This window comes from Bos grunniens, chromosome 15, assembly GCF_055505025.1.
Source record: "Bos grunniens cultivar Pamir isolate PY7600 chromosome 15, Bosgru_T2T1.0, whole genome shotgun sequence".
NCBI classification, from domain to species: Eukaryota; Metazoa; Chordata; class Mammalia; order Artiodactyla; family Bovidae; genus Bos; species Bos grunniens.
Window position 1 is genome coordinate 14,282,188 of NC_141179.1, and position 27,596 is coordinate 14,309,783.

The window sequence follows — 27,596 nt, forward strand, 5'->3', positions numbered from 1 at the left end:
TTCCAGGCAAGAGTACTGGAGTGGGTTGCCATTGCCTTCTCCGATATATATATTACTATATGTAAAATAGATAATTAATAAGAACCTACTGCATAGCACTGGGAACTCTACCCAGTACTCTATAATGGCCTATAGGGAAAGAAAATAAATGAATAAATAAATAATTTTTTTTAAAAAAATAGATGTATGTTTATGTAAAACTGAATCAATTTGCTATAGAAAAACTAACCCAACAGTGTAAATCAACTATGCACCAATAAAAAAAAATTTTTTTAAGCAATCCAGACAGAAGTCCTTATGGGGGATATACTTGGGGGAATGACTATGTTCCAAGTGGGATTTAGCCCAGGAGAAGGCATACTTCAGGGGTTCCCTGGCACTCACAGACATGACCTGCTTCACTCCCCTCTGAACCAAGTGCCCGCACAGGCCCAGGGTGGCTTAGAGCCCGAGGATGTGGCTGGGCACAGCTTTGTCACCTTACCCAGGCTTCCATACCCCTTAACACTCCAGCTCCAGAGACATCTCCCTCCCTGGGCTCGCCAAACTCTCAGGGAATTATTCCCTATGGTCTTAGAGAAGTTAAAAATCTACTTTTCCTAGTGGATTTTTTTCATTTTAGAAGATGACTTGTATTGACCCAAATAGAAAAACTGGAGTGTGAAATTATTTGGGGCAGAAGACTCTTTTTCACTGCCTTTAGCCTTTCTTAGTTTCCTCTCCCCATTTCCCCCACTTACCCTATTTCCGAGCCAGAGGAGCACAGGTCCCCTGCTTACTGACACTCTAACTCTGATCTTTGATTTGCTGCTGATGCTATTGTTATCGCCGTTGAAAGTCACATCACTTCTTGCAGGAGTTCAGGAGATTTCTGCCTCATCTCTGCTACCCCTCCACACAACAGACAAGGTTCAAATGTGGAGCATGGTTCTAAATGCAACTTACATTGCGGCCTGGAGCACAGACAAAATTCATCCAAGGTTTTGTGAGCTTATTGGGGTGGTACCTGTAACTCCACCTTTAGTTCTTCATACTTGTTGTTGTTAAGTTGCTAAGTTGTGTCCGACTTTTTGTGACTCCCTGGACTGTAGCCAGCCAGATTCCTCTGTCCATGGTATTGTCCAGGCAAGAACACTGGAGTGGGTGCCATTCCCTTCTCCAAGGGATCCTCCTTACCCAGAGATCATATCCCTGTCTCTTGTATCTCCTGCATTGGCAAAGAGTCAGACATGGCTTAATGAATGAACAACAACAAATCTTGCATTCACTCTGATTTGTAAAAGAAGGCAACTGTCAGCAAATGTTTGAATTCACGACTAGGATCACGTCATGTGGGCTGTACTCCTAAATCATCCTCCACTCTAGTGTTGACATGCTACCAAGCTGGAGGATCACTTGTTCAGCTTTGAGCTGAGAGACATAAACAGACATTTCTCAGTGGTGCATCTTATGTCAATAATTCATATGTAGTGTTCAAAAGTGTCCAGTTCACTCTTAAGGAAAGGCATTCCAAATGGCTTGATCTGACTCACTATTTCACAACAAATAATTTGGAGAGTCTTTATTAAATAAACCAATCATCTTTTATTCTACTGTGGAATTGTCCTCCAATTGGAAATATATTGTGTTGAAGTTTTCAATATCAGTACATGTTTGCTTCGTTTTAATAAGGAAAATACATTTTATTTTATGTTGCATATAAGCTAAGATTTCTTGGAATGCTATCATTAAAATTATTCCTTTTGAAAAGGCAAAATCCTATTTGGATGTCTCTCTCTCCTTTGAACAAAACTGCAAAGGGGGTTTCGGACAAGGTCTCAAGCCCTGCATTAGGCAATTCACTGAGAAACAAACAACCCAAGTCTCAGTAGCTTGCGACAGCATTTATTTCCCATCCCATGTCTGCACCTGTGAATGGACTAGGACTGCAGTCCCATTCCCTGTGTCCTTCTTTTCAAGCACCTCAGATAAAGGCACAGCCCTATCCGGGAAATGCTCATTTTTAGGGCAGAGGCGAAGAACAAGAGGCAGTCACATTGGAAGCTTCTGTTCAAATATAGCATATGTGTCATTGGCTCATAGTCCATTAGTCCCCAGAAAAGTCGCATGGTCTAGCCCAACATCAATAAAACAGGAAAATACTCTCTGTCCAGGACAAGGGAAGAAATATTTGAAGACAATAATACAATCTATCACGGACCTTTCATGAATATTTACTTTCTTTCCCTTCTTACACAAAATTACTCACCTGCTTGCAAGCAATACACCCAAAAAGTTGCATCCCATAATGGCTTTAGGTACTAGGTTGAAGATCTCATGGTAGTCTCTAAACCAGGCTTGAAACAACCCATACGTACCCACAGACAGTGGTGGAAGGGAACAGAATAGCTGCATTAAAAACCACCACTCAAAAAGAGGAAAGATGAGAAATATTTAGCCATCACTGGTATGCAGCAACTTTGAGAGTCTGCTGGGCAAACATCATGAGTCCCACCTTAGGGGAGGGAATGTTCTGTGGGTCCTGCTACCCATGGGCAGCACCCTGGTCCCTCATTCTCTGTGACTCTGGACCCCATCCTCCAGGACACCTTCCATTAATGCTATTGGATGAATCTATGGAGGGCATTCTGGGCTTCCCAGGTGGGGCTAGTGGTAAAGAACCCACCTGCCAGTGCAGGAGACATAAGAGGCTTGGGTTCGATCCCTGGGTGGGGAAGATCCCCTGGAGGAGGGCATAGCAACCCTCTCCAGCATTCTTGCCTGAAGAATCTCCAGAGAAGCTTGGCAGGTCTATAGGATCACAAAGAGTTGGACACGACTGAAGCAACTTAGCACGCATGCGTGAAGGACGTTAGATACTCTACCACCCCAGATTTCTCAGCCTGCTTCTTGCCCAAATAGTCTCGAAATATCACAGTCTCTTTTAATGGTGTAGGACAGTGCTTTTGGCACTACAACTCTTTCAATGATCTTAACAAATTTTCCTCTCTTGGACTCCATTTCCATCTGCAGCTATCTCCACCACACTTCTTTGATGGATGTAAGGTTTTCTCTAGCCTTAATAAACGGTGCTACAGGCTTGATCAGCTCTTCCAGAATCCTGTCTCTAGGAATTGTAGCCACTCCTGTAATTTCATCTCAGCCGGTGTCTTAATTAGTGTTTTTGGCTCAAAGTATTTCTCCATTTGACCTTTGACCAGTTGAAGATTAAAAACAGTCCCGTTTTTCTACCCTAAAATCCCAGAATTTGAGCCTATTTTCTCTTTAGTTCCATCTTGCAAGTAGACCAGTTATTTTCTGGATTCATTTCATTTGTTAAATAGCCTGTCAAATGCAGCAAATAACAACTAACTCACACAAGGACAGTTCTGTTTAAACACCTTTCCACCTAAAGCTATAATAAGTTCATCACATAGGCTATCTGCCTCCCAAGTTATTGCTGCTGCAGAAGAAAAAAATTCTATTACATTGATCTGATCACTCTTTTTAGTTTCCAACAATAGTTTTTTTACACCACCTACAGCTTTATCTAGCAGTTGCCACCTATTTTTATTTTCCTGCAAAAGTACCCCACTCCTCATACCCATTTTTATATTACTCAGCTTGCTGCACAAAAAACAACCCCCAAACTCCAGTGGCTAGCAACAACACAATTCTTGCTGACTTCATGTGTCAGTAGGTGCCACTCAACTCTGAAAAAAAAGTAAAGTGTTAGTCGCTCAATCATGTCCAACTTTTTGTAAACCCATGAACTGTAGCTCGCCAGGCTCTTCTGTCCATGGAATTCTCCAGGCAACAATACTGCAGTGGGTTCTTCCCGACCCAGGGACCCAGGTATTTTGCATTGCAGGCAGATTCTTTACCATCTGAGCCAACAGGGAAGCTCTCAGTTGTGAATACTTTGGTTCTGTTTCATGTACTATCTTCACATCCAGGGACCCAGGCTGAAGGGGCAGCCACTATGCATAAAGTATGCATTCTTGAGACAGAAAGGAATAGCAAGAGGTATTAAATCACATTTAAAGCTTTTGCTTGAAAGTAGCATAGTTACCGGAGAAGGCAATGGCACCCCACTCCAGTACTCTTGCCTGGAAAATCCCATGGACGGAGGAGCCTGGTAGGCTGCAGTCCATCGGCTCGCTAAGAGTCCAGCACGACTGAGCGACTTCCCTTTCACTTTTCACTTTCATGCATCGGAGAAGGAAATGGCAACCTGCTCCAGTGTTCTTGCCTGGAGAATCCCAGGAATGGGGAAGCCTGGTGGGCTGCCGTCTATGGGGTCGCACAGAGTCGGACATGACTGAAGCGACTTAGCAGCAGCAGCAGCAGCATAGTTACTTCTCACATTCCGTTGACCGAGTTCAGCATGATGGAATGGGGAAGTATTTTCTCCCAGGAAGAAGGTGAAGTAAAATGTTCAAATAACAATACCATCTACCACATACATTACTGATAAACAGAGTTGTAAAACCTCAGATTTGTGGATATACAAGACCAACCCCAGAAAATTAGTGCAATGAGCAGGATCTTTATGAGATCAATTATATACTCATAATTCTGAAAAATAAGGAAAAGAAACCAATGAATTACTTGGCTTTGTGTGTGCAACACCACAAAGATATGGTACCATAGTGATCAATATAACATGTTTCTATAAAACATGAAAGGAGAAGCATAAAGTTTCTTAATTTTGTACTTAATTTGTCTATTTTGTAAACCTAAAAAATTAGTGATGAAGTGTATTTTATGTATAGTTGCACAGGCAATCCTAATTTGCTAAATTTTTCCAGTTTACATTTGATGCAGTTAAAGACTTTGCATCACAATCAACGGGAGCTTTAGGGGGGGTAAATCTGCCCAGAATCATGGGGGTGCTTCTTTTTATTTCTAAACAAATCACAAACCTTAGTAAATGCAGTTATTTTCATTTGAAAACGAGCCCTGCTGGGCTGAAACCTTCAGAAAGATGAGAGGGTGAATAGTGCCCTCTAGTGGTGAGTCAAAGCTTTTCACTCGGAAATAGAACAATGCGGGATTTTCAATTTCCTCGTTTATGCTTCTTGATCTGGACCCTGAAATTGAAAAAGTAGAATTTTAGAAACATATCAGTAACATTCTAACGTTCCTTTCCCCTGTGCCTGAAACTTGTTTATTTGATATTGAGAAGTATCAGACAACTCAATACTCCTCACATAGTAATAAAAGATGCTATTTAATCTTACTCTCTAATCCTTAAGCTGTCACAAATGTATATTCAATTTTATTTTTAAGAAGAAATAAAGTTTTTAATAACCCGGAGATTGAACTGGAGCAATCTGCAATTTAGATTTTGTTTTTATTGATTACCGGCCAATGTAATCACCAAGAAGAAATATCTAACAAGTTTCTAACTCCCGATATTTCCAAGATGATTACACATTTTATTAATCAAGGTCGCAGTCACCTCATTTTATTGGTGTCAATGAAACCCTGATGCTTTGTGTTAATTAAGAATCACCGAGGCAATGAAACAGATATTTTAAATGCTGCTGCTGCCGCCATTTATGTGTGAGCTCCGGGTGCCCTCTGCTGGACAAAACAAATAGTTGGTGAAAAAGCCGCTTCTGTTCAGTTGTGGTTCAGCTGTCCCCTGCTGAGTTTCTATTCGAGCTAAAACTCCATTAATTAAAAAAAAAAAAAAAGATATAAGCATTCAACTCATATAGAGATATGGGATAGGGCCTTATATTAAAATCCTGGAAGAAAAAGTCATTAAGGCTTTACTGTATCTACACGAATAATGTTCAAACACTGGACTTTTCTTCATTACTCAAATCTCATTTCAAATATGACTGCCTCTTGAGAAATTAGAAACTATTAGAAAACAAATGATGGTCAGATTCTTAATACTTTGTATCGACTTAATAGTGTAAATATAGAGTGAACTATATTCTTTTCAGAAATAAAAAAGTCATGGTCAGTATTCTAAAAGCTGACTTTTCAGCACTTAGACGTGTATTTCTTCTTTCCACTAACAGAGCTAGAATCTAACTTACATGGTTTTCGTCCCCTGAAGAGGAATGCTCTGTTCAAGTGCTGGGGCTGGTCTGTTCGAGGGCTCTCTAAGGTACCAAGGCAGTGTGTCCACTGTACAGCTGAAAACATCAACATTTACAGTTACCAGCTCAAGTTTTAGAGTTGAAAGTTAGCAATATGGTCTTGGAGTGAAGCGGGGGGTGCTATTTTTTTTTTTTTTTTGACATTCTGTAGTCAAAAAAAATGCTCTGGTATTGGCAGGGGCAATTCATTAATCCCATTGGTTAGACTTCTGTCGGAATGGGATCTTGCCCTTATAAAGCCTAGTCTGTATTATTTTTTTAAAAATTTCTCCTTCTCCTAGTCTTTCTAAGCTCTGAAAGACCTAAACTTATTTCCTGGAATTCCAGAAAAATCAATCTTTAAAAAGAAAATTAAAGAAACAGAATCTGTGTTCCCTGAACTCAGAAGCAAAACATCTTTTGTCTGCAAATACCTTTCTCTTGAGTATTATGAGTTGTACCAAAATATGAGATCATAAGCTAGTAGAAATGGAAAGTATAATGAACTTCCTCCATCAGCTGTTTTGTTGAGTTTAGTCGCTTTACAATGTTGTGTTGGTTTCTGCTATAGAGCAAACTGAATCAGCCATATGTATACACATATCCCCTCTTTGGGGGATTTCCTTTGCATTTGGCTCACCATATAGCATCGAGTAGAGTTCCCTGTGCTTTACAGTAGATTCTCATTAGCCATCCATTTTATACATAGTAATGTGCATATGTCAGTCCCAATCTCTTGATTCATCCTCCACCCCCGCTTCCTTCTTTGGTGGCCATGCATTTGTTCTCTACATTTGTATCTCTATTTCTGCTTTACAAATGGGTTCACTTGCACCATCTTTCTAGATTCCACATATATCCATGAATATACAACTGCCATTAGTTTTTAACTATTTCATAGTGGTAAAGTATGAATAACATAATCTGAAATATGATTACTATTGTAGATGTCACTTTTCTGCCATAAAAATGTCACAGGTTTCTCCCCAGAATTCCTATGTTGAAGTCCTAAACTTCTCCCCAGTTCATCAGAATGTGACTGTATTCGGAGATGAGATCTTTGAGTTGAAAGAAGGTCACTAAGATGGATTCCAATACCGCATGGCTGGTGTCCTTATAAAAAGAGGAGATTTCAACGCAGTAACACACAAAAGACCACGTGAAGAAACGTGGAGAGGATGGCCATCTATAAGCCAAGGCAGGAAGCCTTGGAAGAAGTCAGTCTTGCTGAAACATTGATCTCAGACTTAACCTCCAGAATTGTGAGGAGATAAATTTCTATTGTGGAAGCCTCCCACTCTGTGCTACTTTTATGGCAGCCTTAGCAAACTGATGCAAGAGGTGAACTTGGCGTATTTCTGGTTCTATAAGGTCAGGACAGGGCTTCCAAAGCTGCTTTTAGCATTTTCTTCGAGTTTTTTTGCCTCATGGTTGATAATCAGCCAATACAGCTCCAAGCTTCAGGTCTACATCCAAGAGAGAAAAAGATGGAAGAAAATGCTCTTTCTATCAAAAACTAAAAGATGTGACTTATTGTTTTTTACCTGGACTCTATTATGTCAAGTATCAGAAAACTCAAAGAAGGTTAAACCCAAAAAGCACTGGTTTAAGAATGAGAAAATTCAGGGATAATGCCAATTTCAGGCTGACCAGATTCACCGATCAAATGATGTTATCTGGAGTGAGTCTCCCTCTCTTTTTTAATCTATTTATTTTTTATTGAAGGATAATTGCTTTACAGAATTTGTTGTTTTCTGTCAAATCTCAACATGAATCAGCCATAGGTATACATATATCCCCACCCTTTTGAACCTCCCTCCCATCTCCCTCCCCTTACCACCCCTCTAGGTTGACACAGAGCCCCTGTTTGAGTTTCCTGAGCCATACAGCAAATTCCCATTGGCTATCTATTTTACATATGGTAATGTAAGTTTCCATGTTACTCTTTCCATACATCTCACCCTCTCCTCCCCTCTCCCCATGTCCATAAGTCTATTCTCCATGTCTGTTTCTCCATTGCTGCCCTGTAAATAAATTCTTCAGTGCCATTTTTCTAGATTCTGTATATATGTGTTAGAATATGATATTTATCTTTCTCTTTCAGACTCACTGCACTCTGTCTAATAGGTTCTGGGTTCATCCACCTCATTAGAACTGACGGTATGGAGATTCCTTAAAAAACTAGGAATAAAACCACCATATGACCCAGCAATCCCACTCCTAAGCATATACCCGGAGGAAACCAAAATTGAAAGAGATACATGTATCCCATTGTTCATTGCAGCACTGTTTACAATAGCTAGAACATGGAAGCAACCTAGAGGTCCATCAACAGAGGAATGGATAAAGAAGTTGTGGTACATATACACAATGGAATACTACTCAGCCATAAAAAGGAACACATTTGAAACTCTCTTTTGATTTTTCTTTTACAGTATTGCCTTTCCTCTCCTGCTTCTCAGAGATATTCATAGATATTCCAGGCTTTTTCCTCATGGCTACAAGATGGCTACTGTAGCTCTCACCTCACATTTTTTCAAGATCTGTCTAGCAAGAAAGAGTTCCTACCTCCTGTCATCCATGGGTAAGAAGACCTATGCTTCTTCCTTTGGCTCATCCTCCTGGCCTGATTATGAAGAATACTTCACACTGTTATCATAACCCAAGCGCTAAGAAGTCTGTGGTCACATAATAATGAGATGACCATCAACATTTTAAAGAGTAAATAACTTCTCTTTATTAAGCATATACTTTGTGCCAGGCTTGGTTCATCATCAGCTTGAATCATCACACAACTTAATGCAATAAAAATGTTATCTGACTTCAAAAATATTATCAAGTATTTATTTATCTTTAAATAACTAATCTTAAATTAGTCAAGTAAGTTGGCACAGATTGGTGAGGTAGAAAACAGAACCAGGGATTTCATAAAGTTTCTAACTCTAGAATCTTCATCTTCGTCACCAGTTAGCTCCACTTGAATCCATATTGTTTTCACAAAGCATGAACAGCTGTAGCCTTTTTTCTCCATTTCAAGAACCTCCCCTGCCATCTCTTCTGCCCATAGTCACCCAGTCTCTGCTTGCTAGGATTAAGCCTCTCCTCTATTCTTCAACTGAAAGGCTAATTGCTAACAAATAAATACTTGTCCCACCTTCCGCAGTCACTCTCCTTTTAGCAAAGAAAGACCTTCCCTTATTCAGCAAGGAGAATCATTTGAATTCTATGTAGTCACTCAACCTTTGCCCTTTACAAACTTATCCATCTTTTTAAACTTCTCTGATTTTTTTCTTTTTCATCATGCAGTTTTACTTTCCTTGAAAAATAGTTAAGAGTCAGTCCTTAAAATATGCTGGTGATGCAAAACACTTGAAAATAAATAGACAGCAGTTCTACCACTAGATAAGGATCAAAATGAGGCCCTGTTTTATATTGTATTGCCTTCTTTTCACCAAAGATCTATTTTCAGTGAAGAGGTCCGGTGAGGTCAATAGCACCTCTGTGCTTAAATCAGAAGCTTGCTCGTTATTATCAGTGGCAAGCAGAGGGAGTATGACGCTGAGTGCAATTACAAAGAAAGTCGAAAGATATGCACCCTGTTTCTTTAGAGATAGAAAATCAAGAGGCTATACAATCATATTTGACAGATGCTGCTCTCAAGGCCACATCAGCTAGGAGGCATAATCTGGAAAATGAAATGTTAAAATGTAATTTAGCCTCATCTGAAGATTTGCAGGAGTTCTTTCTATTCTTCATCTGCACCCCCAACTTCTTTCTTAAGGAGAAGTGCTCTTCCTCTGACATCCTTAATAACTCTGTTGCTGCTGCTGCTGCTAAGTTGTTTCAGTCGTGTCCGACTCTGTGCGATCCCAGAGACGGCAGCCCACCACGCTCCCCCGTCCCTGGGATTCTCCAGGCAAGAACACTGGAGTGGGTTGCCATTTCCTTCTCCAATGCAGGAAAGTGAAAAGTGAAAGTGAAATCGCTCAGTCGTTCCTGACTCTTAGCGACCCCATGGACTGCAGCCTACCAGGCTTCTTTACCCCAGTACATAAACCTCATCGTATCACTGTTGTCATTTATGGAAGTGTGTGTGTGTGTGTGTGTGTGTGTGTACACATGCTCGGTTTTTAGTCGTGTCCGACTCTGTGACCCCAAGGACTGTAGCCCCCCAGGTTCTTCTGTGGGATTTCTCAGGCGAGAATATTAATATTGGAGTGGTTTCCATTCCCTTCCCCAGGGAATCTTACCAACCCAGCCATCGAACCCATGTCTCCTGTATCTCCTGCAATGACAGGCAGTTCTTTACCACTAGTGCCAGCTGGGAAGTGTCCACCCCTGTAGACTGAGTGTTCCAGGAGTGCAGAGCCTACATCTTATTCATTGCTTTCCAAGCCATGCCTGGCACAGTGCCCAATAAGCAGCACTTAGTGCATGTCTGTGGTTTGAAGGGGGAAATGCTGCACAGAAACAGTGGCTAGTCCTGTGTCCTCTGTAAGCACTTCTCCTCCACCCACTGCTGCTGCTGCTGCTGCCGCTGCTAAGTCGCTTCAGTAGTGTCCAACTCTGTGCGACCCCATAGATGGCAGCCCACCAGGCTCCCCCGTCCCTGGGATTCTCCAGGCAAGAACACTAAATGGGTTACCATTTCCTTCTCCAATCCACCCACTGAGACAGCATCAAATAAACTTCAAGAGAATCTCCCCCTCAGGGGACAAAGGTCCCTGCCTACCAATGCTGAAGTGAAAGGGGTTGCCAGGACTGTTTCCAAAAGTTTCTATACCAGTCTTGTCAACAATAAATTTGATGTCAGGCTCTGAGATTCACTGGCTGAGATGACAACTTTCCAACGAGTAAAACTCTCAGCTGCTGCTTTGGGATTGTGTTTATTTGTTATTTGTTTCCTACTCCCCTGCCCTGGCACCCTGCCAAACCAGAGAGAGCGCTCCTTCCCCCTTCCTTTACTTCATTTGGGTGTGTGTCCTAAGTCACTTCAGTCTTGTCTGCCTCTGTGACTCTATGGACTGTAGCCCACCAGCCTCCTCTGTCTTTGGGATTCTCCAGGGAACAGTACTGGAGTGGGTTGCCATGCCCTCCTCCAGGGGATCTTCCTGATCCTGGGATCGAACCCACATATCTTATATCTCCTGCACTGGCAGATGGGTTATTTACCATGAGTGCCACCTATACAGAGGCTGGCAAAGACCACATGAAGTACTTTCCACAAAACTCTTCTACCCAGAGATCCCTCTTCTCATCCTTTGGGTCATACATCTCCCCTTACTGGTTCCATAGGCAGAATTTTATTTGCAATGCATATTTTACAGTGGACAATTTACTATAAATAAGTAGGCATGGGAAGAATTTGGGCTTCCCCAGAATATAGGCTTCTTTATTTAGCAATAAAGAATCCACCAGCAATACAGGAGAGGCAGGAGATGCAGGTTTGATCCTGGGCTCAGGACGATCCCTTGGAAAAGGAAATGGTAATCCACTCCAGCATTGTTGCCTGGAGATTTCCACAGAGTTGCCTGCCATGCTGCAGTCCATGAGGTTGCAGACTCAAGAATATGGATTATTCAAGACAATTACTAACTGTGGCAGGGTACCCTAAACCTGGATGGAAGGGGCTGTCAAAACTTGTTAGGAGGCTGTAAAGTGCATCTGAGATTTTTTTTCAGGGCAGAGCCCACCTTGTCCACTCGTGCCTGTCATGCTGCTTGGCACATGGTAGGCACTCAGTCAATATCTCCTGAATAAGTGAATGAAGACTCAAACGCTGCCTTGTAGTAAGGGTTCATTAAGCCTCAAATAACTATATTCACCCATATATAGTTTTTGAGGAAATTTGTGTCTACATGTTCTTGAGAATTCTGAAGGTAAGATCCAGAAGACTACATGATGATGGTTCAAGATCTCTGATCTTCAGTTCCTTGTAGGAACAGTCAGAAAGAAAGAAAGGAGGGAAGAAGGAAAGAAAGAAAGGAGGAAGGAAGGAAGAAAAAAAGGAAGGAGAGAAAGAAAGGAAGAAGAGAAAGAAGAAAGGAAGGAAGAAAAAAGAAAGGAAAGGTGGAGGAAGGGAGGGAGGGAGGACGGAAGGAAAGGCAAGGGAGGGTGAAGCAGATTGATCTGGTAACAAAAAAAAATTAAAATTATATTTTAAAAAAAGATCATAGACTCTGAAACCAGACTGCTCATGCTAAAACTAAATCAAACACTTAGTAGCTCCATGACTTTGAACAAAGCCTCTCTGCACCTCTCCCCTTCATAATAGGCAGAGTAAAAATGATAGTGCACATGACACAGGGCTGTATAAGGACAATTACATAAGTTACTATACGTAAAACACTTAGAGTTTTGCCTGGCAAACTGTAGGTACTCAACCAGAGTTTACAAATATTGTAGTGTGTGAAGCTCACTCTGCACCCCACAACTGAGCTTAATTGGGTTTCATAAATGTTTTGTACATTAAATTATTGTGCAGAGAGGCTATCCCCTTGAGAGTGAAGGATGGAACTTTTTCATTAGTAGGAATAAAATTTTTCCCCATCTGTCATTGTTTAAAAAAGTAGTTACAGGACAAGAAAAGAAAACGCAAAGGGCAGGTCTTGATCTAGTCAACTGAAGAAATATTCAGTCACAATGGATAGCTCACTGTTTAACAATATTTTTTTAAGCTCGCTCGCTCTCTCTCTCTCTCTCTCTCTCTCTCGCTCTCTCTCTCTCTCTCTCTTTTTGACCATGTCACACTGCATGTGGGATCTTAATTCCCAACCAGGGACAGAACTTGCACTCCCTGCCTTGCGAGCACAGTCTTAACCACTCAACAGTGGTTCTTAACCACTGAGGAAGTCCCCAGCTAACTGTTATGTTAGTCCCTAACACAAGAACAAATAGCCAGTAGTAATAAAAATAATAACTAACATTCATCTTTCTAACTGGATATATGTTTACTTCAATTCAACCTTATAAAGTAGGAACGATTACATGCGGAGGCTGCCCTCTGGCTGGAGAGCCAGCGCCATGTACAGGATCTGTATTAGTCAGGGTAGGATCGGTTTTCTTGTGATTTAAACCCTCATAGGCTTAACACAAAACCAGTTTATTTCTCACTCACATTATGTGTCCCTTGGGATCAGCAGGAAACTCTGCTCCCCACACCTACCATTAGCTGCACAATTTGAAACATGCAGCTTCCTTATTGCTGCAGCAGCAAGGGGGGAAGTACATATGGGGCTTTCTGTGCTTCGGGCCAGGAGTGACCATGTCCTGTTTACTCAGCACTGCTGCTTATTTGACGTGGGCCACACCTTAGGAATCTCTGAAATTTGGAGTGCCACGTCAGTGCCTGGGACTTGGCTAGGACTGGCAGTGTGGTCCAGGAGGTTCTCAACCCAGACCAGGACCTGCAAGGGCCCTAGCCCTCAATGCTCCTCTGGGAACTTTCTGACCCTGTATCCCATACACAGAATCAACCAGATGTCCCAAGGAACCCTGAGACCTGTGCCCATGGAAGCATCCTGGTACCATGAGTCTGGCTCTGGTTCCGGGAGGCCAGTCTGGTGCAGCAGACACTACTCCTGCTGGCCAGCAGGATCTTATACCAGATCAGGCTGCCGAAATGGTGATGGCACGTTCATTTGTGGTGATTCTCACTCACATTGGACAAAAATGTGTTCTGAGCTACCATCTGTTCCCCCCGCCATCCCTTGGGCTTAAACATACTTGAGCCTTTATGTCAGCTCTGTGTTCAGTTCACAATGCCATCTCCAGTGTATAGGACCCAAGCGTGACAGCAGGCATTCTTACTCTGTACCTCCCACTCTGACCTGCAGCACAGATACCACCCCTTTTGAAGGCTCTGTGTCACGTGACAGAGAGTCAGGAGGAAGGGATATATGTCTTTTTCAAGGGTAAAATTTTAGATCACTACTCCTTGATCTCAATGGACTTTTTCAACTGAGGTTTTCTTTTGCTTCCAATTATGGCAGCAATACCATATTCTTCTGAGTCTGTCTGAAGCAGTGCCAGACAAGGAACCAGACATTCCCTGTGTGAATGAGACCACTCCTCTCCTCTGCCCAGGGGCCTATCCTCCCTGCTGGTGTCAGTGTGTGGAATTCAGGGATGCTGTCAGCAAATATTTTGAAAGAGATCACATTCTAGAAATGCAAGGAGTGCATCCTTGAAGGCTGAAAAGAAGACATGGCTGGTAGGTGTGATGCAATTTACTTCCACTGTAAAATTTTAAACAGTACACTTAACATGACCAAAATTGAATTATCATTCACATTTTCTTTCATACAGGATCCACACTTACATGTGTGGTCATCAACAGAAAAGCCTAGCAACAACCTTTGACAGAATCATTAGAAGCCAGTATTCAGAAGCAGCAGAATAGGTAATGCAGTGTCAGAAAAGATGGTGTAATCAGAATGAAACACAGGGAATTAGAGAAGCACAGAAGCAGAAAGACCTATATTATTTCAAGACAAAAAAGTTTCCAAATAGCCACAGCCTTGTAATAATGGTGGTGCCATCTTTTACCCCCAGTGGGAGATATGAAATTAGCCAGAAATGGTGCATTTGATAATAAAGAAGTCCAAAAGATGGTTCTTGATCTTGAATGGAAAGAGATGGTGCCTGGACACTACAAAAATCTTTATTTTCCCTGATTGAACAATAATCAAATATATAGTTATTTCTTCTATAACCACTAGTCTCACTCTTCATTGATAAATAACTATACTTACATGACCCCATGACTGTGTAATATATATTTACATTGAATTGTTTATATAGGCAGGAGTCTTGAAAATAATTTTTGCCCAGGATCACCCCACACCCTGAGTTGATCCTGCTTCCATTCACAACCATTGATCAGAACTAATCTTGTGGCCTTACCCAACTGCAAGGGGGATAAAAGTATATCCTGAGAACCCAAAATGAGAGGAGAACCATATACGATAGACAGTAGCAATCTTTGACACAGGAACTGGGAAGGATAGAGCTGACCTGGGTTTTCAAAGAATAGTCACGTTTTAGCAACTATAAGTTGCTCCCTATGGGCTTCCCTGGTGGCTCACTGGTGGAGATGTAAAAGACGTGAGTTCAATCCCTGGGTTGGGAAGATCCCCTGGAGAAGAAGAATACCTGGCAACCCACTCAGGTATTCTTATGCCTGGAGAATCCCATGAACAGAGGAAACTAGTGGGATACAGTCCATGGTGTCACAAAGGGTCAGACCCAACTAAGCGACTAAACAACAGCAAGTTGCTCCATGAGTTGCCATTTCCTTCTTTATCCCACAGCTGTTCTAAAGCCTCATCAAAAGTTAAGCCCTTGCCTACACTGTGCTGCACCACAGTCTCGTGCAGTGCTGAGAGCATAAATATGACAGAAGTCAGAGTTCCCAGGACTGCAAGAAGCAATCCGCAGGCATATCAGCTGTAGCCTTGGACAGAGTGGAGATGAGGATTCCAAAGCCAGGCAACTAAGGAGACAAAGAAATGACAGAACGGATAGAAAAAGAATTGATACAGAAATTTCTAGATAATTTCCTACAGACACTAGAGGAAAGAAGGGAATCTCTAAGAGAGGTCTGAGGTCCTGATGGGGAATGGGACTGACAGTCATTATAAACTGCAGTGCACTTGCCTCAAAGCATCTGAAATTCTACTTTGAATACCTGTCTCCTCTCCAAACTTTTGGTCTATGGTTCAGTTCCTCAAACTTCCCTGGTGGCTCAGACAGTAAAGCATCTGTCTACAATGTGGGAGACCCAGTTTGAGCCCTGGATTGGGAAGATCCCCTGGAGAAGGAAATGGCAATCCACTCCAGTACTATTGCCTGGAAAATCCCATGGACAGAGGAGCCTGGAAGGCTACAGTCTATGGGGTCGCAAAGAGTCGGACATGACTGAGTGACTTCACTTTCACTTTCAGTTCCTCAAAGCTGGATGTGACACCTAGACTCTTTCACCTTTATAAAGGTAACTCCACTAAAGTTACAGTGGGCATCATAAATGTGAAGTTATGTTATCTTTTTCTGTGACTTTTACATTTTTTGAAAGATTTTTTTAAACTAAATGATGGCCTTTGAACTTTGATCATTAGGAATTCAAACAGCTGGTAAATAAGATATTTGGGGGTGAGGGAACTTCTTGGTCCCCCTCAAACCTCACATTTGCGTACTTCTTCATCAGGGTGGCACCGACTACATGCAGGCATCACAAGATGATTGGCAGCTTAGGTACTGATCCTGCCCCCATAGTATCAGATCTGTTCACCTTCCTTCAGAGCCTCGTTTTAGGCTTTAACATGGGCTTACTGATATTCTAGAGACACAGAGCAACATGCCTCAGTGGCACTGATGGCTTGGAGAAATTCAGGCCATCACAATAATTCAATGGAAAGTAACTCCTTGGATGAAAGGGAGAAAGGTGAGGGAGGAGGGGCAGGGAGCGCAAGATGGGAGAGCAAAGGAACTACTGCTGATGTCACGAAGCAAGGTTCATGGGATGAAGTTCCACGGAAGGAAAAGCGAAGCTTGCATATTCAGGAGATTCCTGTATGTAAAAGTGAAATGTGTTGTAACAAGGGAATAAAAGTTAAATGGTTGGGGGGTGGGGGAGACACATGAAATCAATAGATAGCAATGTCTGCAACTTTAAAATCTGCTATTTAGCTCCAAGTTCAAGACTTATGACCAACAGAATTCAAGCATCCCTCTGGTACATAAAATCAATGAAGGGAAGAAAAAAATTCTGTTCTTCACTACAGCAACATCAGCATGTGAAATTATCTTTGAAAAGTTTCGGGTCAGGCATAGTGTCCAAGAGGAAATGGGCTTGAGACCCACTCAGTGGAAAGACTGGTGATTGACAGAAGGTAGAATTGCAGGAGGTGAGTGAAGGCAGCAGAGCAAGTGTTCATTCATCTATTCAACGTATTTGCTTTTTAATAACTTTTGGGGGGAGGCCGTGCTGCATCTTGGTGTGATGCACAGGCGTCTCTAGCTGAGCCATGTGGACTCCAGAGCACACAGGCTCAGTAGTTGTGGTGCACGGGCTTAGATGCCCTGGGAAACATGGGATCCTAGTTCCCCAATCAGGGATCAAACCCACGTCCTCTGCATTGGAAGGTGAGCTCTTAACCACTGGACCACCAGTGAAGACTCCAACAGAACTTATTAAGTATCTGTTAGGCAGTATGCTAGATGGAAAATACATAGAAATATATAATATATAGCCTCTCTCTCAAGGAGCCTCTATGTGGAGTGGATGAGAGACTGACAGGTTAACTCTAATTATAATATAGTAGGGAAATCATGGAGAAGGCAATGGCACCCCACTCTAGTACTTTTGCCTGGAGAATCTCATTGGACAGAGGAGCCTGGTAGGCTGCAGTCCATGGGGTTGCTAAGAGTCTGACATGACTGAGCGACTTCATTTTCACTTTTCACTTTCATGCCTTGGAGAAGGAAATGGCAACCCACTCCAGTGTTCTTGCCTGGAGAATCCCAGGGACAGGGGAGCCTGGTGGGCTGCCATCTGTGGGGTTGCACAGAGTCGGACATGACTGAAGTGACTTAGCAGCAGCAGCAGCAGCACCAGGAAAATCATAGAACATACAGAAGTATTGATCAACCTTATATAAACAATTTCTTCTGTTCATTTTCAGAACTACAGGAGTCCTTAAGAGTTCAGAGAATGAACTGTGTACTTCGGCAAGATATATGAGACTTCCCTCCCACCACCACTCAAAATCTCTCTCTCTGCCACCAGCTACCCCATTTTATTTGATAGAATTGTGTTTGCAAAAAGTAAATGACTTAGTTAATTTATGCTCTCATCTAATTCTGCATCTCTCATCAAGTATTCAAGTACTATCCTATAAGCAATGTTGCTGCAGAAACTTTATCAGAATACCATAGAGGAAATTATATTCTAACAGTAGGCTGCCAAAGACAATTTACAGAAGAATAGTATTGACTGTCAATTCCTCCCAATAAAATCTGTGGACCAGTAACTTTGATAGAATCTTTAAAATGGCTCAAAATGAGAAATTAAGGCAGAGTATTGGTAGGGCTTCAAGATCTTGGTTGAGTAGTTTTATGGTGGTCTTGCAAATGGAAACTGGTTGAAATTGGTCAGAATTTTATCATTATTGTTATTATCATCCAAATGCCTCTACCAAGACGCATTGAGGTAGGGTGTCTTGATGGGCAAGCTATTAGTCCTGTTAAGCTGTTTCGATGATTAACTTTTCTTTTTGACTTTTCTTTTTTTCATGAGCAGGCATTTCTTAAAGCAGATAACCAAGTTATTTTTACCTGGTCCCAGCACTGATTAACATAAGAACAAGAAACAACATCTAATCCCAGTATTATACAGTACAGAGACAAGAAAAATTTGATTGCAGTTCTTAGTAGTCACATAATTTCTTTTAAACATGTTCCCATTTAACAAGTAAAATTCCCAGGCTAAAAATGGATTAGAAGGACCATTATTCAAGTTAATACAACATCTATCCTGCCATTGTTAGCCACAGTGAATAATTAAAAATTAAATACAGATAAAATTAAGAAGTATAAATAAGGGGAGAGCACAAAAGTACTAACTTTTTAAAAAAGTCCAATATATTCCAAATACTCATCTGGACACAAGATTGTGATGAGGAATAAATGCAAAAAGATCAGTAGATATCACTAATCACCAATGAAATCTCTGAAGTACAAAAATAATCATAACACTTCACTTTCTATGAACACATATTTCTTCATCCAAATGTCCTAAAATATGATTTTTATTGTCTGGCCTCAGCTTCATCACCTACAATACTTTTATAATATACATAAAGTTCTTTCAACTATACCTGCTTTTTTAGACCTTTGAACACACTCTTGCTTCCGTCTGCAGTGTCTTACTCTTCTTTCCCCAGCCACCTGGATAGTTTCCATTTATCTTTCAACAATGAATGTAAGTGGCACATATTTAAGAAAATGCCATGACACCACCTGGTTATGTTCAGTGGCACTCCCCTTTGACCCTAAAGTAACCCATGAGTTTCTGACTCCCTACCAGATTTCACACTGGGTTATGTTTGCTATTCAGCTTGCCTCTAACATCTACTAAGAGCTAAGAACTATGCTTTCTTCATCCTGATATTCTTCCGTGCTTCGCAATATGACTTACACTTACTTTTTTAAGCTTTTATTTTGTATTGGGGTATATGGCACCCCACTCCAGTACTCTTGCCTGGAAAATCCCATGGACGGAGAAGCCTGGTAGGCTACAGTCCATGGGGTTGCTAGAGTTGGACATGACTGAGTGACTTCACTTTCACTTTTCACTTTCATGCCTTGGAGAAGGAAATGGCAACCCACTCCAGTGTTCTTGCCTGGAGAATCCCAGGGACGGGGAGGCCTGGTGGGCTGCTGTCTCAGGGGTCGCACAGAGTCGGACACGACTGAAGCGACTTAGCAGCAGCAGCAGCATAGCCAGTTAACGACGCTGTGACAGTTCCAGGTGAACGTCAGTGGAACTCAGCCATCCATATCCATGCATCCATTCTCCCCCTAACTCCCTCCCATCCAGGCCACCACACAACATTGAGCAGAGTTCCATGTGCTATACAGTAGGTCCTTGTCAGTTATCCGTTTAAAACATATCAGTGTGTACATGGCCATCTCAAACTATGCTTATTTTTATTAAACTATTTCTACTGAATGTAGTTGGAGAGTTTAAACCTATATAAAAGGATATTGACCAAAATGGGTTTAAGTGAATCCTCATACTGTAGTAAATATGCTTTGCATGTGTGCTTTATATTTTGAAAAATTTTCCAAATTATTTCTTTAAAAGATACTATGGAACTTTCTGAATTGTCATAAACCAAATGGAAAAGTATTGATTTGAGAATACTGAAGTTTACTCCTTATGCCTATCATGCCTTAGCCGACAGGGCTCTTTGTCAATCCAGAACAGTCAATTCTAATTAGGGAAAATTCAGATATTCAGCCTACACAAGCAAGGGAAATGACAATATCCAATTTGGAGGATAAGTCTCTCGAGCTTCAGGAAATATTATCAAGGCTAAGCAATCAATACACTGACAGTAAAAATAAAGACACACTGAGAACCACAAACCAGACCTCGAGTAAAGGACAATTGCTAGATAAGATTGCCCAGGAAGTAATCATAAAAGATTTTGTACCAATCTCCCAGTAATATCTTAGAGAATTTAGTCCATTAGACATAGCTAGACAGCCACTTTCAGTCCTATTAATTATATATGAAATATTTTTAAATGACAACAAACATGCACCTATAATTATGAAACAACTCACATCCTCAGGTTTAGTGGTGTTAGGTTTTATCTTTAAAAGCTCTGTAAAGTCTCTTTGTGTGCCGTGTGTGTGTGCTCAGTAATGTCCAACTCCTCATGAGCCCGTTGACTGTAGTCTGCCAGGCTCCTCTGTCTGTGGAATTTTTCCAGGCAAGAATACTGGAGTGGGTTGGCATTTCCTACTCCAGGGCAACTTCCTGACCCAGGGATTGAACCCACATCTGTGTCTCCTGCATTGGCAGGTGGATTCTTTACCACTAGTGCCACCTGGGATGCCCTGTAAGGTCTAATGAGGGTGAATACTTTATAGCCACAGATAACTTACCTGTCTTCACTTTCCTCGGCCCTAGTCAGCTCTGGGCCTTAGTGCCCTTCATCCATAGGCTCACTTCTGTCTGATTCAGCAAGAAGACATGAGCAGAGAAAGAAATAACATCTGAAATCTGGCATGAGTCCAGGTGTGGGAGATCAGGCTCTGTCCTCACTGGCCACATGCCCAGTCCATTGCCAATCGTCCACCTCAGATCCCGAGTAGCAGCCCTATGTTCTGTAGAAACAAGAGTCTTTCCTGGAACCCCAGCCCACTTTCAGGAGTCGTTACAATTCACGGGCCTTGAGAACACTTGATCACCAGGAGTGTTCTTTTGGATGCTATCTACACACTGAAGGCTCACCTAAAACTTCACTCCATGAAACATCATTGGATACTGTTTTAGGCAGCTTGGGCTGCTATAGCAGAATGCCACAGACTGGATTCCTTGAACAACAAAAATGTATGTCGCACAGTGGAGGCTGGAAAGCTCAAGATGAGGGTAATAACCTTTTAGGTTTCCGGTAAGAGCTCTCTTCCTGACTTGTCGACGGCCACCTTCTCAGTGCATCCTCCATGGAAGAGAGAAAGAGTGAAAACGGACTCTTTGGTGTTTCCTCTAACAAAGACACTGATCCTCTGGATCATTACCCCATCCTTATGACTTCATTGTATAAGTCATCAGTTCAGTTCAGTTGCTCAGTCATGTCTGACTCTTTGTGACCCCATGGACTTACACAGCCCATGGAATTCTCCAGGCCAGATTACTGGAGTGGGTAGCCTTTCCCTTCTCCAGAGGATCTTCCCAACACAGGGATTGAACCCAGTTCTCCAGTATTGTAAGCGGATTCTTTACCAGCTGAGCAACAAGGGAAGACCTTGTAAGTCATAAGGTAACCTTAATTACCTCCTCATAGGCCTTTTCCCCAAACCCAGTTACATTGGGGATTAGGACTTTAGTATATGAATTGGGAGCAGCAGGGCATAATTCAGCCTGTAGAAGATATAAACACTAATCTAAATCTAAATTAAGCCTAGTTATCTAAGTACAATCAACAACAATAACAAAGCAACAGCGTCTACTACTTATTAAAGGCTTACTTTCACAAACCTATTTCTAATTTTTAGAATAATATTACTTTTCCCTACTTTGTAGCAGAGGGAGTTGAAGGCTTGAGGTGTAAAAGCCCTAATCAAGGCCATACCACTACAAAAGGACAGAGTTGGAACTCAAACCCATATCTGTAGGAATTCAAAGTCCCAATGTAATGTGTCTACCATGACTTCTTAAGTAGAAACTATAATTCAGATCACTGATCAAGCTTCAGTCCCAGTGTCTTCCCTTTCCCCACCTGCCTGAACTGTGATCAGTAGTTTGCCTCATAGACACACCTGAGTTTTGATAATTATGGAGATGATAGCAAGTCAATCAAAATGTCTATTCAATACCTAAGATCAGGCACTCGGTAGAGCACTAGATTACTTCTTAAATATCTACACATGGCTGAAAAGACTAATTTAGAACCAACAGATTCAGATGGTACTTTGGTTACTGTAATCAAATTTTGCAGCGATCTGCCTCTTTGATTCATGCTCTTCTTATTTAAAATTCTGCATTGCTCTTTATGATATACCAGCTGTTAAACTGCCATCACATCCATCTTCCTCTATCTTTGGCTTCCCAGCACAGCATCCATTTATTCTTTAATTCAAAATACATGATTGAAGCTTGAACAATACAGGTTTGAACTGTGCGGGTCCACTTATACAAGGACTTTATCCAACAGTGAATACTACAGTACTTCATGAAATGGGGTTGGTTAAATCTGGGTTGCAGAACCATGGATACTGAGGAACCACAGATATAAAGGGCCAACTGAAAGTTACATGTGGCCTTCCCAGGTGGCTCCAGTGGTAAAGAATGTGCCTACCAATGTGGGAGATGTAAGAGATATGAGTTCGGTCCCTGGGTCAGGAAGATCCCCTGGAGGGAGGGTATGGCAACCCACTCCAGTATTCCTGCCTGGAGAATCCCATGGACAGAGGAGCCTGGTGGGCTACAGCCCATAGGATCACAGAATTGGATCTGACTAAAGTGACTTAGCACACACACAGGTAAGTTATATGTGAATTTTTGAGTGCATGGAGGACCAGCACTCCTAACCCCCAAACCCCCACATGTTGTTCAAGTCTCACCTGTACTTACTGAGCCCCTACTAGCTGTCAGGCATGTGGGATACATGAGAGAACACAACAGATAGTATCCCTGCCATCATGCTAATATGCTAGCATATGGGAACAGAAACTAGTAGCCACACTAAATAAGCAAAATATATAATGTGTAGAAATTATAACACAGCCTATGGAAAAAGAAAGGGCAGCACAAGGTAAGGGAGATCAAGAGCATGAGAGGAGAGGGTCATGGTAAACCTCTCTGAGAAGGAGGCATGGTCAAAGATATAAGGAGATGGCGCATATCTGAAGAAGAGCATTTCAGACACAGCAAACAGTAAAAACTTTGAGTGAAAACAGGTCTAGGAATGACTGAGGAAGAGCAAAGAGACCAGCATGGCAGGAGCCCAGTGAGCAGGAGAAAAGTCAGAGAGTTAATGGGGCACCAGATAATGAAGGGCCTCTGGCCATTGTAAGGGTTTTCATTTTTTACACTGAATAAATCAGAAAATGATTGCAGGATTCTGAAAGGAGCAACAATCATGACCAAACTCATATTTTTAAAGGATAATCATCATCCTGGCTTTTATATAAAGGACTGATTTTAGGGGAGCAAGAATAAAAGCAAGGAGGCCAGTTAGGAGGTCTTTGCAATTATGTCGGGCAGGTGGGTTGTGGGGGGCATGGTGATAGTGGTGGTGGTGGTGGTGATGGTGGTGATGGTCGTGATGGTGCTGATGATGGTGGTGATGGTGCTGATGACGGTGGTGGTGGTGGTGATGGGGGGAGAAGTGGTTAGATTCTGGGCATATTTTAAAAGAAAGAGATGCCTCATCACATGGATCCAGCTCTGCCAGTTCTTGAGCCAAAGGACAAGAAGCATGTCAACAGACTTTGACCTCAATGCAGGACTTTCCAGGTGGTGCTAGTTTGTAAAGAACCCACTTGCAAATGCAAGAGATGTTAAGAGACATGGGTTCGATCCCTGGGTGGGGAAGATTCCCTGGAAGAGAGCACAGTAACGCACTCCAGTATTCTTGCCTGGAGAATCCCATGAACAAAGGAGCCTGGCAGGCTATAGTCCATAGGGTCTCAAAGAGTCAGACACGACTGCAGGGACCTAGCACACATGCAGGAGGTGGGGTATGTAACATAGAGTCTAACATAGTAAGCACTTATTACTCACCAGTCACACTAAGAGTCCACCTAGTAAGATAGAAAACTAAAGCACAGAAACATTAAATGATTTTAGTTAGTAAGCAGAAGAACTAGGATTTGAATCCAGAACAACTTGAACTGGAACCCTCACACATCACTTCTCATACAGCCTTGCTGGTTAAGGTACACTTATAGACTTGAGATCTGGTGACTCAGGGACAAATACCTGGAGCTGACGCACCAAAGGTGGATCACAGTAACCTCTAAACTGCAGCAGTCCCTAACTCACCACCAAGGCAGCAAATCCATAATAAAGCAGTGACAACTAATGAACTTGATTCTGAAATGAATGAATCTCTTGGCACAAGGTGATTCTGTATGGGATGACAGCTAAGTAGAAATATGGCTGCTGCTGCTGCTGCTAAGTCGCTTCAGTCGTGTCCGACTCTGTGCGACCCCATAGACAGCAGCCCACCAGGCTCCTCCGTCCCTGGGATTCTCCAGGCAAGAACACTGGAGTGGATTGGCATTTCCTTCTCCAATGCATGAAAGTGAAGTTGCTCAGTCGTGTCTGACTCTTGGAGACCGCATGGACCGCCACCTACCAGGCTCCTCCATCCCTGGGATTCTCCAGGCAAAGTACTGGAATGGTTGCCATTTCCTTCTCCAAGAAATATGGCAGTTTTACATATTATCCTACTTCTTCAACAGTATATACATTGTGATTTAACACTTCTGTAATGATTGGGGACAACATCATGAAACTTCACTAGAGCACTGGGTTCCAGAAAGCAGAACTGCTTATGCCATCTGGCTTTGGGGAAGGTTTGGGTATGATTCTTTGTTAAAAGAATATTTTGAAGTTTGAAATGAGAAAAAGAGACTAAGTGGCTGGAAGAATATGAGCAGTGTTTTTGCAGCATAGCCTCAGGAGAGATAAAGTGAATTGATTCAGAGTACAGTTAGGCTTTTGGGACTGCATTTCTGCTTCTGAGAAGGAGGAAACAAAGATGAAAGAGAAGAGGCTGACATGGGTGCTGCTCTCCTATGAATGGCATTTTCCTGTAAGGGAACAAATCCAAATGTGAGGTCAGAAAAACTCAAGTGAGCACCCTACCCTGCTCCAAGCTAAGGCATGTGCTTATAGATTCCCAAGCTCACTTTTCATAAACATCCAGAGTTCTTCATGCCCTCAATGCTTTTAAGTCTTCCAAGTAACCTCTTATTTTGAACTAGAAATCATATTTTTAAGTCAATTTTTAAAATATAATCATGGTGCACTTCACTGCTGTAATAGGTAGAATTCGGGATAGTTCCCAAAATATTCCCATCCCTCTCCTTGTATGCAAACTTTCTCCCAGTGACTCAATCAGACACTCATCTGGTGCTGCTGTTGAGAAGTATGCTGCTGCTGCTGCTGCTGCTGCTGCTAAGTCGCTTCAGTCGTGTCCGACTCTGTGCGACCCCATTGATGGCAGCCCACCAGGCTCCACTGTCCTTGGGATTCTCCAGGCAAGAACACTGGAGTGGGTTGCCATTTCCTACTCCAATGCATGAAAGTGAAAAGTGAAAGGGAAGTCGCTGAGTCCTGTCTGACTCTTCGCGACCTGATGGACTGCAGCCCACCAGGCTTCTCCGTCCATGGGACTTTCCAGGCAAGGATACTGGAGTGGGGTGCCATTGCCTTCTCTGGTTGAGAAGTATACAGGGATAATAAAAGTCCCAAATCAGCTGACCTTAAGACAGGTAAATATCTTCAATGGGCCTTCAGTAGGCCTGACCTAATTAGTTGAGGCTGTAAAAGGAATTTGTCTCCTCCTGGTGAAAGAGGTTCAAAGATGGGGTAGGGTGGGGGTTTGGTGCAACAGAAATTCTTTGTTTCTCATTTTGAAGATGGGGGAAGCCAAATGGCAAGGAATGCAGGTGGTTTCTAGGAGCTGAGAGCAGTCTTCAGCTGACAGCCAGTAAGAAAACAGGAAAAAAGTCCTATAACCACAAGGAACCAAAGTCTTCCAACAACCTGAGATCATCCCCAGGTCCTCCAAAAGTAACCCAGTCTGGCCAGAACTCTGATTTCAACCAGTGAGACCCAGAGCACAGGCCACCTCCATGCCATGCCAGACTTTCTACACACAGAACTGTGAATTGCTAAACGGGGATTGCTTTCCTCTGCTGAGCTTATGGTAATCTGTTACAGAGATAAAAAACTAATACAATTGCTAAAGGTACATTTTAGAAAATAAATCACTAGTAGAACTATTTAAGATGTGATTAATTCATCGGGAAAAAACCTTTCTTCACAAGGATACTTTCCTTCATCTTCATCATCTATCAGAAGTTAATATTTCCTATTTTGGCATTTCTTAAAGCAAGCTATGTCTTACCTATGTGGTTGCTAAGTGCGAATCATAAGAGCTAAGTTTTATTATGAAACTTAGTCAGAATCAACTAGCAAAGAAAACAATTCTAAAAATGATTTCAGTAAATATGTTACAAATTAATTAATATGAAACCATCTGTGAATAAATTAGTCTACCCCTCAGTAGTTTCTGATAGATCTCATTATTCAAAATATCTCCCATTTTTCTTACTTGCTAATGAAGTTTATGCCACTTAAACTTTAAAAAGTAATTATTAAATCATATTATCAACAATATCTACTCTTCTACATATAATCCATATATATATTTAAACATTTTTAAAGCCTCTGCAGAACTCGAAGGAAAAAAGCTATATTAAAATATAACATCATAGTTTTTAAATGTAAAGAAATTCTAATTTGTATTTTGAGAATTTTAATCAGAATACAGGCTTTTCAAAATTCAAAACATTTCAACTTTAAAATGTTGATTTTCATAGAATAACTAGAACAATGTATATATACTAAAAATATTATTTAATATACCCCCCAAAATCCTATCCTTTCATATTTAGTACAAAATATTATTATAATAATACTCATATAAATAAAGCCTATATGTTCCCTCATACCTGTTGTTTCACAGGTAGCAGCAAAAACAAAAGTATTCAACTGTGACCTAGCGCTTCAGGGACAGGCAACTGCTGTTGCCAAGAGACTGAAACATCAGAGGCAGAATCTGGATTCTGGAATCGTGACTCAGTAAGATTTCTGGCACTTGCTGGATGTTAAAGGAATTTAATTGCCAGGGAAAACACAAACTTGACCAAGAAGGTCCTGTGATGGCTCAACTCCTAAAGCAATTCCCAGTCTTTATAAACTTGCCAGGAAAGTATTCAGCTAAAGCAGTAAAGCCCTAATGAAATTAGGCAGACTATTGACTACACCTGACGGAATTTCACTTAAGCAATAAAAAGGTACTTGGGGGCCACGTCAGCTACAAAGTCCAGAAGTTACACTGCCTCGAGGCACAGCTAGATGAAGTGCACAAATACTGTGTCCCTCAAACTCTCCTCATGGAGCAGGCATGAGCATCCCCAGCACCCCAAGACTGGCAAAGTACCAGTCTGACAGCTCCTATTGTATGAGAACATCTGCAAATCCCCTGAAGA

General features: G+C 41.8%; 1 long non-coding RNA gene across 4 annotated transcripts in view; it reads right to left on the reverse strand.

The window, feature by feature from the left end:
- Positions 1 to 27,196, reverse strand: part of LOC147357333 (uncharacterized) — a 46,608-nt gene extending 19,412 nt beyond the window's left edge. Inside the window, exons 1-5 of one of the 4 annotated variants that reach the window (XR_015141771.1) lie at positions 27,057 to 27,196; positions 20,751 to 20,972; positions 6,036 to 6,134; positions 4,905 to 5,072; positions 741 to 953 (exon numbers count right to left, since the gene is read on the reverse strand). This is a non-coding gene — a long non-coding RNA (uncharacterized LOC147357333). Of the gene's footprint in view, positions 1 to 740; positions 954 to 4,904; positions 5,073 to 6,035; positions 6,135 to 20,750; positions 20,973 to 27,056 lie in introns of those variants that run through there. The other 3 variants (XR_015141770.1, XR_015141769.1, XR_015141768.1) reach the window with 3 other exon arrangements.
- Positions 27,197 to 27,596: the final 400 nt, after the last annotated feature.